Source organism: Chlamydotis macqueenii, chromosome 3 (genome assembly GCF_036417535.1).
Source record: "Chlamydotis macqueenii isolate bChlMac1 chromosome 3, bChlMac1.mat, whole genome shotgun sequence".
NCBI lineage: Eukaryota > Metazoa > Chordata > Aves > Otidiformes > Otididae > Chlamydotis > Chlamydotis macqueenii.
The window spans coordinates 18,346,747-18,361,202 of NC_141558.1; positions in this window are offsets into that span (position 1 = coordinate 18,346,747).

Below are 14,456 nucleotides of genomic sequence, written 5' to 3' on the forward strand. Positions count from 1 at the left end.
CTTGGGATTTCATAGGCAGATGGTTAATACGTATTAATTATCTTGCTATAAATGCCCTCTCACTTTTCTTGCCATTTTTCAAGTTCAGAAAACACTCTGAAAAGGTTGGGAGAAATCTAAATGAATCTGAACATTGGAGGAAAATCTTCTGTTTTCTCAATTGCCAACATTTAAAGGTTATTTAATTTATGCTGTTGTAAATAAAATAAAGTCAATTAAAATTACTTTCTCCAAAGCAAAAATGGTAGGAGTGGGACTTACATTACACTATCTGTATGGGATATTGAAATAATCTGTTTGCATAAGCTATGTTGATTTTTCTAAACAAGAAAATCACACAGGATGGTGAAAGGTAATTGCTTCTTATCACTGATAACAATTTTAGATAATTTCTACTAATTAAAAATCCCAATCCCAGGACATAGCTATTTCTTTATCCCCTTTCCATAATTTGTGATATTAGCTTTGCTATTCATGACATAAAGTAGAATTGTTTGTACTTTAACTATATCATTTGACATACAAAGTACTAGTGGAATCAGATACTATCTAGAACAGCAGACAGATGGTCACATATACAAGAGATCGTATGTCCACTGAATTTGAATGAATTACACTCCCCAGTAGAGAATCAGCTCTTTGAATGAATTTTGAACTGATTTTTCTTTTCAATTTTATCTGCAATAGGAAAGGTTTGAACCTTTCAGAACTCGACAACATACTTTATTCTTATAAAAATGGATTCACTGCACATGTTATGCATTCTTTCGTTGCCAATGGGACAGCAGCTCTTCTGTACATCCACAAATAATGTTCTCTGAGAGAGAAAGGGAAGATGTGGACAGTATGTCCAAGAATGTACATATGGCTACATATATAAAGGGAGAGACACAGACATATTGCAAAGGCTTTGCAATTACAGTGACCTGCATGTGGATTTAAGATACACTTGCTGAGGAAGTAAAGCCACGATCCCATACGGAGATGTGCTAACCATGAAAACCTTTCCTCTGATAGTGAATATCATGATATGTTCTGAGACAGGAAATGGTGATACATAGGGGAAATAAATGCTCCTGTGATCTACTGAGTATTTGTTTCTGCCTAAAGTCTCTGCTCTGCTCTTCCAGAAGTGCTACACTGTGCCTTTCTTTTCATATTGAAAAATACCAAACCCCAAAAATCTAAACACAAGAGTGTGCAAAATAAATTGTTAAAGATAGTTCCATAGTTGGGAAATTCTATTTTGAACAAGGTACTTTGGACCTCAGATGTGAAATATATCCCATATGACAGCATGGTTTGAAATATTGTTTCCCTCTCCTGTCTATCAGAATGTCCACCAGGAATGCCAAGTTGATGCAAATGCCAGGAGAATATGCAATCTATTTTTTTTTGGGGGCAGCCTGGACCTATATAGGACTGAAGAGGCTGATGGATTTTTCAACAGGCAGTTTACCTTTTGTATATTTGAAGATCTTTGACCATGTATTTCCATCTCCTCATCTGACCTTTTTTCCCATTCTGATTCATTCAGAAATGTTCAGCCTTTGGAGTCCAGTCCTCCTAGGACAGATCCTGTCCTCTCCCCTTTTTCCTCCCAAGAACACTTCTACCAAGATGTGTCTCTTAACTTTGATGTGTTTCCTGGAAGTGCAAGGGCTTGCAGTGGGAGTTTCTCCTGTATTTCTCACATGCTCATGACTCAATGTATGCATGCATGTTTCACTGAACATATGTGGATTTGAGAGATAAGAGAGACTTTTTCCCACTGTGTATTCGTGAGCAAATTGCTTCAGCAAAAATTACAGGCAAGGAGGGATGAAGGAGAGGGTAGGAGAAAGGGAAGCACAGCAGGAGTTACTTTGGGAGTACGTATGTGTGGAGGGTGGGTGTATGTGTTACAGCACAGATTTACTTGTACCACCTCTGGCTGTTTGGGTACCACTTGTACCACCTCTGGCTCTGGGCATCAGCTTCAGTAGGAATTGCACATGCACACAAACTCTGGTGAGCAATCAGTTCTGCAGAAGCCATGAAATGCCTGTTTAAGGAGTTTAGAGCCTTTTGGCATAAAATGTAAGATTTGGCTTTTCTGTACAGAAGGCGAGTCAATTGGAAAAAATGAATGCTAATGGTATTTTGAGAATTAAGCCTTGTATGGTGACTTGTTCTGAATGAGAATGAAATGTGCAGTCAATGTTTTACACAGACACCCAGGATTCCTGTTTGGTGTCCTCTGTCAACAAGGTTTCCACAAAGCTGCGTCAGTCTGCAGATTTTGTTAGTGCTGGTCACCATGTGTGTTTCTGCAGTAAAAGCAGTTTAAAATTAAAAGTAGTTCATTTGCCTGAAGCAGCAGTCAAAATGGCAATACAAGAGAAGACTTGATTTTTTGGAAAATAGCTGGGGTGCTCTGTAATCCACTTGTCTGTGTGTTGCAATGGTCTGATAACTGTGGGGAAGCACATGTCTGGATCCCAACCCTCACACCTCACCAGCCCATTGCAAATCGAATTAGGTAAACGATAGTTAGCTGAAGCAGATATTGTGGCTGGAGCTAAGTGAGTGAGTGACTGTATTCAGATGAAATAAAAGAAGCTCCATTCCCCTCTAAATTTCTCCTAGTGATACTTATTTTCCTAATAAATGTGTAATGGAAATGCTGAGCCATCAGGAAATAGGCAAGGAGGCCTAAATGGAGAAAGTGAGGAGAAAAGAAAAGGAAACAAATTTAGGAACCCTGAAGATGCAGAGTTAGGATTCAATTCTTGGACACCTCTTGTGCTATATAACCTGAGGATATAATATACTATTGCAGGAGTGAAAATAAGTTTAGAAATCCAATGGATAGGTGGAAAAATTTTGCGGCAGACTTCACAAATCTAAAACGAAATTTGTATCAGATCTATACTCACGCAATCCAAGTAACAAGTATAGTTACACAGTTTTAAGTGTGGCAATATTTCAATTAAAATAAGAACTATATTCCAGTTGTGTCACCGATTTTTCAAACAGGTTATTCTGTTTAGGAAAAGACTATTTCATATTGCTTGCTATTTTCACAGTAAGCATAGTAAATATATTTCTACATTTTATAAAAATTTGGACGTGTATAGCTCAAAGACACAAATATTTGCAGTTAAAATTCATTAAGCTACCTGGGGCAAAAATCCAGAAAGTTATGAAACATCTTCTTGCCTAACATCTGGTCTGAGCTATGCTGTGGAGAGGAGTGTCAGGAATATGGATGGATCAATTTGGAAAGTGTCATATGGCCCATGTAAGAAAGTAAGTCTCCGCTGACATGTGAGAAGGCGTATGGCCTTTGATACCCATAGGTCACTCCTAAATCTCAGGAGATGCACCCTGAGAAACAAACTGGAATATTTCTTTTTGGTTCCCTTGAAGAGTGGTGAGTTCTATAACCTTCATCTACCAAGGTAAATCCTTGACTCACATTATTTTATCTGAGCATCTCAAATGCCTTGCAGAATCCTACTCCCACAGCAGCCTACGAAGCAGGTAAGCATCACCTCTAATCTATAGAAGTATGGGGTGACAAAATAAGTGAATTTCATAAATATGCATAAGAATTTGTAGATAAAGGTGAGAGTAATTCTAGGTTTCTTGTGCCCCAGTTTAGTGACTTACTTTACCTAGTTCATATGGACTACCGAGTGGAGTGAGAAATGAAACATTTTTATACAAGACATAGTTTATTCCCAGTCTATATTGGACGAAGTCAAGAACATGTACATTACTTTTTCATAGAGAAATCACCCCACTCGAGAAAAGTAGCACTTTGGAGAACTCCATCCTCGAGCCAGAAGATCAGTCAGTGAAAGCTAGGAATTGTAAGCTTGGGTTTTGTCGAGTTGGCCTCTCCTGATTAAAGAGCACTGCAGTGGAAACCCCTAGCCAGCACTTCTTGGGTGGAAATGCACTCAGGAAGGCAGGTCAGCTCTGACTCAGACAGCACATGCCATAGTTCATAGCTGATTCCTTCTGTCTTCCCATCTGAGCTTGAGGGAGGAACATTTCTATTCCTGTCATTTCAAGTTCCTCTCCTGGTTGTTATTTCAGTGCTAAGAACCATCATTATGGTCCGTGATGGCACTAACATATTTAAAAACCAGAATAGATATAGTTCATATGGGTGTGAGATTATTAAGTTTATTATTAAAGCACTTTTTAAGAATCAAATAACATATTGTGTTGTCCTCCTTCTGGTTAGGATAGAGTTAATATTCACCTGAGCTGGGAGGAGAACTGAAGCTGGTGGCCCCTATGGCTGGGACACCCAGCTGGGATAGTTTACTAATTAGTCAACAGCTGGGGTAAGTTTACCCAAATTAGCCAAAGGGCTATTCCATCCCATCTGACATCATGCTCAGTATGTGAGGAGGGTGGTAAGGGGAGCCTCCTGCTATATGGGAAGAAACTGTGTGTTGAGATTTGTTGTGAGTCATTGTACTGTATTTGTTTTCCATCACTGTTTTGTTTTCTTCTGTTATTGCTCTTAAATTTATTTTTTGTTTCATCTCAACCCATGTGTTTTTGCTGCATTTTGTTTACCAGTTCTCCCTTCTGTCCCACTGGAGGGTGAGGGGAGTGAGAGAGAGACTGGTCCTGACTGGGGCTAAACTATGACAGGTGTAATATGATAAAGTGAAATAATCTAGGTGACAACTAGGCAAAGAAATAAATAGTAAAGTACGTGAACTTCCCAAAGAGTTTAATGTGTAAAAATTTAAAATCATGAAAAGATGTGAAGACAAATCTGCAAAAGACATGACATCAGTAATAATGTCCATAGTTTTGTACATGTACTGTGTTAGTATCTTTAAAATTTCTCCAATCTTGCTTAAGTAAGGCAAGAAGCAGTGCTCTCCTAAAGCACTGCCATGATTTTATGAGAATTATTTAGAGGTTGAATTATTTCTTAACACAATTAAGAACCAGATCACAATTTGTCATCAAAGCAGAAAAAAAGTTCTGCACTCAATGCCTTGATTTACTTAGAGAAAATTCCCATTTACTTCACTTGTTTAAGTATGAGTAAAAGCAGCATAAACTGGACCAACTAATCTACTTTGGGAAAAGTTGTCTGTTTAAATGGTCAGCTTGAACAAGACACAATTAGAATTATATTGGTCTTTTCTCTTTACTTCCAGTCTCCCATGAGTGTATTTATGAATCTCAAGAGGGATGCTTTTTGTCCTGTTAGCCTTAATTGCATTTTGTGTAGCTCAATGTTTTAAACAAAAAGCTCTCTCCAGCATGGCTGAATTTATGGATCTCAAGTTTCTGTAGGGATGAACAGTTCTTATTCTAAGTTGGCTCTTTATACATGTGAACTTTTTTTGATCAGCTACATTTTAACCTACAAAAGGGAAATCTGACCTTGTAACTAAGGGGAAAATAACCCAAATGATTACTCCAACAAAAGTAGGAAAATGTTTTAAAGATACAGGAGTAGAATCCAAGCTTAAGTAACATTTTCTATCACTTTAACTTCATCATCCGGCCTAAGTATGATTCATAAATTAAAGTAATAAAAAGCAGGACAACATCTGTTCCACACTATGTGAATAGGAGGGAATTTGGACATTCGAGAAGTTGTTATGGAGACATTACATTCTACATGGGAACATACGATGGGTGTTTACAGCAAAAATAACTTCTGATGCCTACTTCTATTTCTTTTTAAATGTACACATATGCCTTAAAATTTTAGTACACAAGCACTATAACTTATGCTAAATTTAATTTTTATGTTAGACTGAAATAAATGGATGAAGTAATGAAAAAAGACCCAGGTGTATGTTTTTATTTTTTAAATATGTTCATGTATCCTATTTAATGGAACAACTTTTCAATATCCCAACTGTACCTCCACGATTAAAAATCCAGGCTTCCTCTGTGTAATTCAGATAATATATGTGAGAAATATGTCCCAACCTGGCACAGGTTTTTAAAGCTTCCGAACCTTATATTCATTGCAATGTTAACTACTAATTATTGCTACTAATAAAATCCCATGGTACATTGATTTATAAGTAGGGATTGCTTAATTCAAGATCAAAGCAAAACCTTTTTATTCATATCTTGAGAGATGAAGGATGTAATTGAGTTCATATATGGGCTGTTAAGTAACTTGCATATTTACCTCATACTTAAAACTGCTTCCTGAGCTGGTGTGCTAGCCCTTTTATCCAGAGGTATGAAGTTCAAACAGTAACACTACTGAAAGACAGCCATAAAGAGGGATAGATTGGGAATCCCTGCATCCTGATTACCCAAGATAAGAAGGTACTTGGGAGTGGAAGCAGAGGTGGTGAGAGCTAAATTAGCTGTCTTTGAGATAAAAAGTTAATTTCCTTAAGAGAAGAGCCCAGCTAAGCAACTGTCCCTTTTAAAACTAAATGTTCACAGTTAAGGCAGCAGACAACATTTATGTCTACTGGAGATAATCATTCATGGTTCTGGTGGTTGTCTCTACAGAGAGGATGGCAGGCTGTGATATATACAAACACCTTAAGAGATAAACATCTACAGAAGAATGCAGTCCCCCTGTAAAGCAGTGGGTACTGAAACAGAAAAAAGAAAAAAAAACATGTTAGTAATATAATACATGCAAAAAAAAGTGCTTTTACCGTGAAACTAAAAATATGCAGAGTTTTCTTACAGAGTAAGATTACAGCTAGCTGATCAGAGCATTTCAGAGAAATGCCAATTACTTGCTTCCCAGATTGCTCGGCATAAGTGATCAAGTGCATGTGCAGCTGATAGATCTGCACACACGCTGCAAAATTCAGACCCTGACTATTGAAACCTATTTGTAAATATTTTGCTCTGATTTAAACAATGCATTTGTCTTTGGAAGCAGCTGGTGTTTTACTGTTATACTGATTTCAGTGTTGAGAAAGAAAACAATTTATGATTGATGTTAGCAGTAGTTAGCTATGCAGCCTCGTGCGTGCTTAAAAAGCCATTTGTATTATTGTATGTCTGCATACACAGTACAAGAAAGGAGAAGGCAAAGAGACTTGCAAGTATTTGTGTCAGATAGGATTTTTCTTTGGACATTGCCCTTTCTCTCTGGTCTGAAATGCTTTCATATGGATGGGGCCAGCAGGAAGGCTAAGGGAGGATCCCAGGAAGAACACAAGGCCTTTACTCATGCTTGCTTTCATTTAGAAACTACTTGAGCCTTGAGCAACCCAAGTGTTGGAGACTGATTTCAAACACTATTGCATCCTGCCTCCTCCCTTTCTTCTCTGCCATCTCCAGCTCTTCTGATGAGCCTCAAACCCTTACCCATCACAATTTTCTCCAGTACTTCCTGCAGGACCTGGGATCCTGGGGTGCAGCCAGCTCCATCCTCTGCTGGCAGGCTGGCTGGGGCCTACTGGGGTGCCTGGGGACCTCTCATGGTGGACTGGCCCTTGGCTGGGGTGCTAGCTCCAGTGCCTCTCTGCCCTTTGTCCATTGAGCCCGTTTGTGGGGTTTTTCACCTTGTTCAGAAGCAAATGCATTGCTCGATGTTTACAGACTTATATTTCAGGAAATGTGCCCATAAACTTACTTTTAAAGTCACAGAGGTACTTGAAGAGCTTAATCTGTAAACAAAAATACAAGAAAGAACCTATAATTTTCTTTATGTTCGATAAAAAATAAGCACCCTAATCTGGGTTGAAACTCAGAGTTTTCACATTGCCATTTGTTGTGACTGGGATGCTGTTCCTCTTGTAAACGCCCTGGTGTAACTCTATAGGCGTTTGCCTGAATAGAGCCTTCAGTCTGTGCCCTGTCATGCTTTAGAACATAATTTTTTTGATCATCTAATTAAGCAAACTGGTTCATTATAAGTAATGCTAAGGTGTTAATTCAATTCCTGCTTGTGATTTTTTTTTTCAAGCTTGTTTACCTGTGAAGCCATGTGTAACTAAAGAAAATCCCCCCAGCAAGTGGTGGAAGATGGAGGGAGAAGAGGCCTCACTACTGCATTTCTTTAAGCTTTAGTCCAAAATCTCCAAGCCCCCAAGGTTTAATTATCGTGTGCAGTCTAGTGTTGAATAGGAAAAAGGGACTGTAGCACGAAGGAAAGATTTTCACACTGATACTCACAAAAGAACAGGAGCATTAAATGAAAAAAAAATGTTCTAAGGTTCCAAATGCATTTGAAGTGAATAAAAGGGAAATAACTCGCAGCGACCAAGCGAATTATGAATGGAATTATAAATATTGAGTATTTATACATCTCTCCAGCATGAAATGCATCTTTGGACTTATAGCAGCAGAATAAATAAGACAGAAATGTACAAGTTGGAGTTTTTCAAGATTTCTTAGGCCTTTATTTCGTTTCAAGTTAGGTTACTGGCTTAAAAGATCTCAAAAGGTGAAAAAGACCTCACACTATTATTCACTTTAACACATGTGTGACCTGAAGAGGATTAAAGATTTGTTCAATCTCTATTCATAGTATTCTTAAAGAGTTTTCAAAGGACCTTTTAAACAAAGGTTGCCAAACAAAGCACTTCTTTTGTTGCTACTTAGCTGAGGCCTATTGTCAATTAATAAGCAGGCTTTCGCTTCAGTGTAATTGGGGCTTTCAATTCTAATTATGTTGTATATATATAGAAAATGTGGATGTAATATTAATAACAAAATAAAATTGTACATATATGTGTGTGTGTATACATATATACATGTCCTCCACAAACACAAGCACACAAATCTCCATGTAACGCTACACAACGCACTGTTACAACAGGTGCTATGTTTCACCACAGACTTGGCTGCATTTCAATGGTACCTTTAGTCTGTGTCTCCAGAAAATGCTTTGATGTTTTACAAATAGCCTGTATAAACAACAGTTATAATTAAAGCTAGAGCAAGTACTCTGGTTACATTTATTGCAGCCACCAATATAGTTTTAAAATTTATAATTAATTACGTTTAACTTTCTAGACCAAAATTTTATCGAGGATTGACTTCTTGGAAAAGTTTGAATTAAAGATGTTCCACTCCACTTTGATGAATTGAAAATTAATGTTTATTATCTTTTAAACCTTTTCCTGAATAAGCGGAACTTGAGCTGTAGTACCTCATAATAAATATCCTTGACTATAAAAAACACTCTTCTTTTAGAGTGGAAAGGAAATTTCGTTTTGAGATGACCACATCATGAGATTTTTGTGGGAACAGAGAGTGCAGCACAGCTGTCTGATATTGAAGAACTTGAGCTATGTCCTTGAACACCACTTGCTCAATAACAAAAAACAGCCATTAGAACAAGATAAGTAAATACCAAAGGCAAAAATAATAAAGACAACTAAAAATCTATAACCAATCCAAATTAAGTTTAAGGCGCGTGAACAGTATATTGCTACCAATTGAATTAGATGATTAAGCGCGTGCATTTCGCATATAACTTAGAAAAGATATGCTGACGGACAATAAAGGTCTCTGAAACATCATCCACAAGGATCCTGTCATTATTGCAACAGATTTTGAAAAGTTGTATATTGTACTTATACACTGCAATCACACCAGATATCTGAAACTCAACATAAACACACTTACTTGTATGCACTGACACGTGTATGCTTCTATATATATGTGTACACATATCAGATGTATGTGCATGTATGTAGACATAAATAGACATGGATAGATAGATGTGGATATATGGATTGATACACTCATAAGGGTTCTTGTGAGATTTTGACCCCATTAAACAGAAATTGATACTATTTATTATCAGAGGAGATATATATGAGATACAGAAGGATTATATCCTTATTTGCGTAATTAATCTAGCTCAAAAGGGAAGTGCACAGAGGAAGTGGAATAAACTGACTGCTAAGGGAAGCAAACATACCATGTGCAAGCGTATGAGATTGTCCTAAGCTACAGCCTCACCATAAAGGAGGGAGGGCTGCTTATGTACCTGGTGTGGTAAAAGATACTGCTGCACTTCTTAAGCATCTCCAAGAGCCAAGCCAATAATCTGCAGGTACTCTGGAGCACCGAAGGCTTAGGGAGGGTGAACTGTAGAGAGCTCCAAGCAGATATGCCCTCAGTCTGGGTGAAGAGTTTGTACATTTTCTCAGCTATGGTCTCACCAAATGGCACCAGATCAATTTCCTAGTGGAGGGAGAGGAAACTTTCTGACCATGTGCCTTTTTTCCCCTCCAGAAAATCTGAATTCCCCTCTGAAATTTTCCTCTGAAAATTAAGGTTGGAGTAAGATTTTTTCCTGTCTCATTCTAGACTCTGTAGTTTAAATATCATCTTTCAGGTTTTTTGCGACTATTTCTAAGCTGTAGAGCTGAATCCTTATTTATATCCCTAATTGTTATTCCTAATTTATTGTGAGCTAGAAAATTTATACATCTTTGAAAAGCAAACTCATTATAGAAATCTTTGTTCTTTCTTTCTTTAAAATCTCTAAGAAGTCGTGTGTATTCCTGGGATCACTGTATAAATATAGACATTTTCATGCCATTACTGGTATATGTGTGTGTGTAATTCCCATATTACATGCATAGATATACAATGTGCTAATATGGAACTTTTTCAGAAGTCTGTAACTTGATGACATAAAACCAGAACATATTTGTCATATACAGCCTCTATCTTAGGAGGGGGATGTCTCTATTTGAGTGGTCCATACAGACAAGACCTACATGAATGGAGCCCTTTGTTTAGGTAGTTAGCCTAAAGGATTTCTTAACATTTAAATGAAATACCAGTATATAATTCAGTTTGACTTTTTTTGGTATGATGCAGCGATCATAAAATGTAGCTCTGGACATAATGCAATTTTGCCCTGAAGATTTTGAACCCATTAGAAGAGCACTGTTTTTGTACAATACTCTTGCTTAATATACCAATGTACTCAAATGGAGTATCAACCTAACAAAAATCCATAGTGCATGTTTGGAGGCAGGCTTGGCCAACAGATCACATGCTTCTTCCCTAAAAATTCACCTTTCTACAAAAAAAATCATTCGTTTTTGTTAAGTTTGAAATTAAAATGTATTTTCTACCTTAAGAACAGACTGACTTTCCTCTAGGTCTGTGAAAGTCCTAGTGGGAGGACTGTCCTTGACAAATATCAATAGCAATAAGTAACATGAGGTCATTTGCATTAAAAGATAGCAAGATACTCTTGATATAGCTCCCATATCAGACCCAGAACTGAAATAACATCTCCTGAAGAATTCATGATACAGTAGGTAGTAGCAATGCTCTACAGCTACTCTTTAGGATTAAATGACTTGAGCTAAAAATGTGTCAGCTTTTTGGGGCAGTAAGAGTGTGTACTTTTGTTTGTGCTGTTTTGACTCGAAATAATTACTTCTGACAGGAGAGAAAAAACGTAAATGCTGAAAGTTATTTTCCCCCATGTGATGTCTGCAGATCTTGCCCAAGAATGCCAGATGAATCTTCTAAAAGTTACAAATGTGGTATAATGCGTGACATTTAAGCTAAAAAACTGAAAAATGAGGTTAATGACTTCTTCAGTATGAGACAGAAATGGTATATGATGAACTGATGTTTTCTATGGAACACATATCCATAAAATAGGCGCTTCCTTTCCTTGGACCTTCTCTGGGGTCCTCCTTGCGTGGTGAGGAATGCCATCAGGGAAAGAATGTCACTGCTGCAGACCTTTTTCTGAAGTCTTCAGATCTTGCTTGCAAATATTTGGTTTTGAAATTCAGAAGAAACATTCACAATTCTGTGTATTTCTTTTCAATATGATCTAAAGCTAGTTGTTTCAATGGGTCTGTGATCATATAAATCAGGTATGTCTAATGGCCTACAGAAGGAGAGGTTTGTATTCATACGTGGTGGTTTAGCTGTGAGACTGCATGAGCTATTAAGAACTGCAACATAGGTCAGGGAAAGGTCCAGTTAGCCCAATATACTTTATACAGAAGTATAAAAGAAAGAGCATTTAAAAAGAGGAGTCATAGACCAATTCTTAGTAAATTAGATTTTGAGATTCAGCATGTCCAGGAATTTTTGAGCTAGGAGCTACATCTAGACCTTCATTTAAGAACTCTGTGGAAGGTCTATCTTTTGCAATATTTTCTTGACTTTTTCCCCTCTGTTTGTACTTTTGAACCCTGCAACATCATGCTACAGTGAGTTCCATAACTCAGTGCAGTTGCTTTTCTTTCCTTTGTTTTCAACCTGCCACCTGGGAGCCCCTTAGTCTTTTGTACCACTGGTCTCCAGTCACATTCCTCATAATATCAGGATTTTATTTAGCTATAATATGTGTCCCAGTCACCTTTTCCTACACTTTCTAGTCTTTTCTCATAGAGACTGCTTATCTTTGATCATCTTTGTTGCTTTTCCAACTTCTCCAATATCTTTTCTGAAATAAAATGACTGGAGGCACACACAGTGTGTGAGACATCAGCAAAAGAGTGTGTAAGGCAGTATAAGGAGGTTTTATGTTTTTTCTTTCTTTAAATGGCCAAGTTTGTATTTGTCTTTTTGGCTACAACTGAGTACTGGGTCAATGCTTTCAGAGATCTGTGCATCCGTGTCCTAGGCTAATTTACAGCAGTCATCCTTATTTCTATAAGGAGGGTTATTCCCTTCTCCTGCATACATACATATATTAATCTGCTATTTTGTTATTTAACAAACTGTTGTTTTGTTATTGCAAAGATGTGATTTCTAAAAGTGTAAAGCAAATGTCCAAGGACAATTTCTCTCTTCTGTGATTTTTTTTTTCTCTGTTGTAGCTCAAAGATGGAAATATTAAAGATAGACTTCAGCAAGTCTAGTGTCCTTTAAGAGTTTAATCCTATAGAATCTGAAAACAAAACAGTGCTTTGAAGATCCAAATACCTAAAATATGGGAAAATGTGACTATGTGGAGTATCTTCAGTCTGTTTTCTGGGAAAAAAAAAAAAAAGTTGACACAACTGTCTCTATTCATGGGGAAATAGTTATGTAATCAGTTATTGCATTTTTGTTTTGGTGCATTATGTATTGTAGATGTGCAATTATGAAATAGTTTGTAGCAATCAGGAGGATTGATCTGCCCAGATATCTAAACTTAGATCTAAGGTAGCAGTTTTTCTACTTGCGTATAAACTCAGGTGTATATCCAAGCACTGCACAGATGTTCTGTCTGTAGTCAGAGGAGAGATGCACATCCAAAGGATGTTTCAGCCCATCCTAAAGCAAGTGTCCCAGAAGAGCAGGATGGGTCACCATCTGGAATAGTGCCCATCTTTCTCCATTGACTACAGAGAGCACTTAAACAACTAGCTAGGCTAGACATCTAACTTTTAAATGATAACAGATAATTGAGATTAATCTTACCCCACATAACTTGATTAATTTAATCCTATAATGATAGCTACAGATTGAATTTTTTCAAGCACAAGTAGCTAGGTTGGTGGCTATGCTAAAAGACATATGCAGAATTTCTTATTTCGGATAAAGCCATTTCCTCTGAAAAGGTTTCCAGTAAGTTTTGGATCTAAAAGATTCTTTTACAGGGAAAAGTAAGTGCATTTGACAACTTTTCCATTTAAGTGGAAATGATGCCAGTTTAATTACACTGATAAACTCAATGTGGAAATTCTTATTTTAGAATGAGAAGGGCTTTTAAGCTTCAACTTTTTCCAGAGAAACGTTACTAAAATTAAAAAAAAAAAAAGGGAAAAAGCCTTTAAGCAAACAAATCACCTTTTACAACTTAGTGAAGATGTTTGCTGATATAGCTAGAGCATTTTGATTTATCATCTTACTTTAGACAGCCACTATAGCCAAAATAAGTAAAAAGGGACATAGGAATATAGTACTGTAAAAAAAAAAGCATAACAAATACAAGGGTTTTATTGCAAACTTAGCAGAAATTAACATCTTTTTTTCTTTCTATGAATCAGGCTGCTTCACAATAAGATCTCAGTTGTGAATTTTTGACTATTGGATGACTGATTTCATCCTTCTAGCAACTAGCTTATAAGCTTATTTTGTCTTAGCATGATAACTTTTTAATCCTTAACAATATATAGAGAGTCTTAAGTTTACCTCTGACTTAATAAATTTGTCTCTCCATTGGAAGAAGTAGGGAAGCATTGGTGGTGGCTGTTGCAAGCAGTACACTTGCCGATTTAATTGCTACTCTATCCTTAGACTCGGGTACTCCAAAATGTTTAGGAATATAAACACCTTCAATTTTATGAGATGTACTTTGATGACCAGATGTCTGGGAAAAAAAATTAAGAGGAATGGAGAAAGGAGATGGGTATCGCTACTGCCTCAAGCTTTCTGTTTAGGAAAACAGCCTTCCGACAGTCTGCAGCATGTCAGCATATAGTCAAAGTCAGATTTGCCAATGTGCCCTTGCGATATGTGTTGGACATCAGCACCAACACACATATGCTTTTTGAACAGACTTCTATACGTTA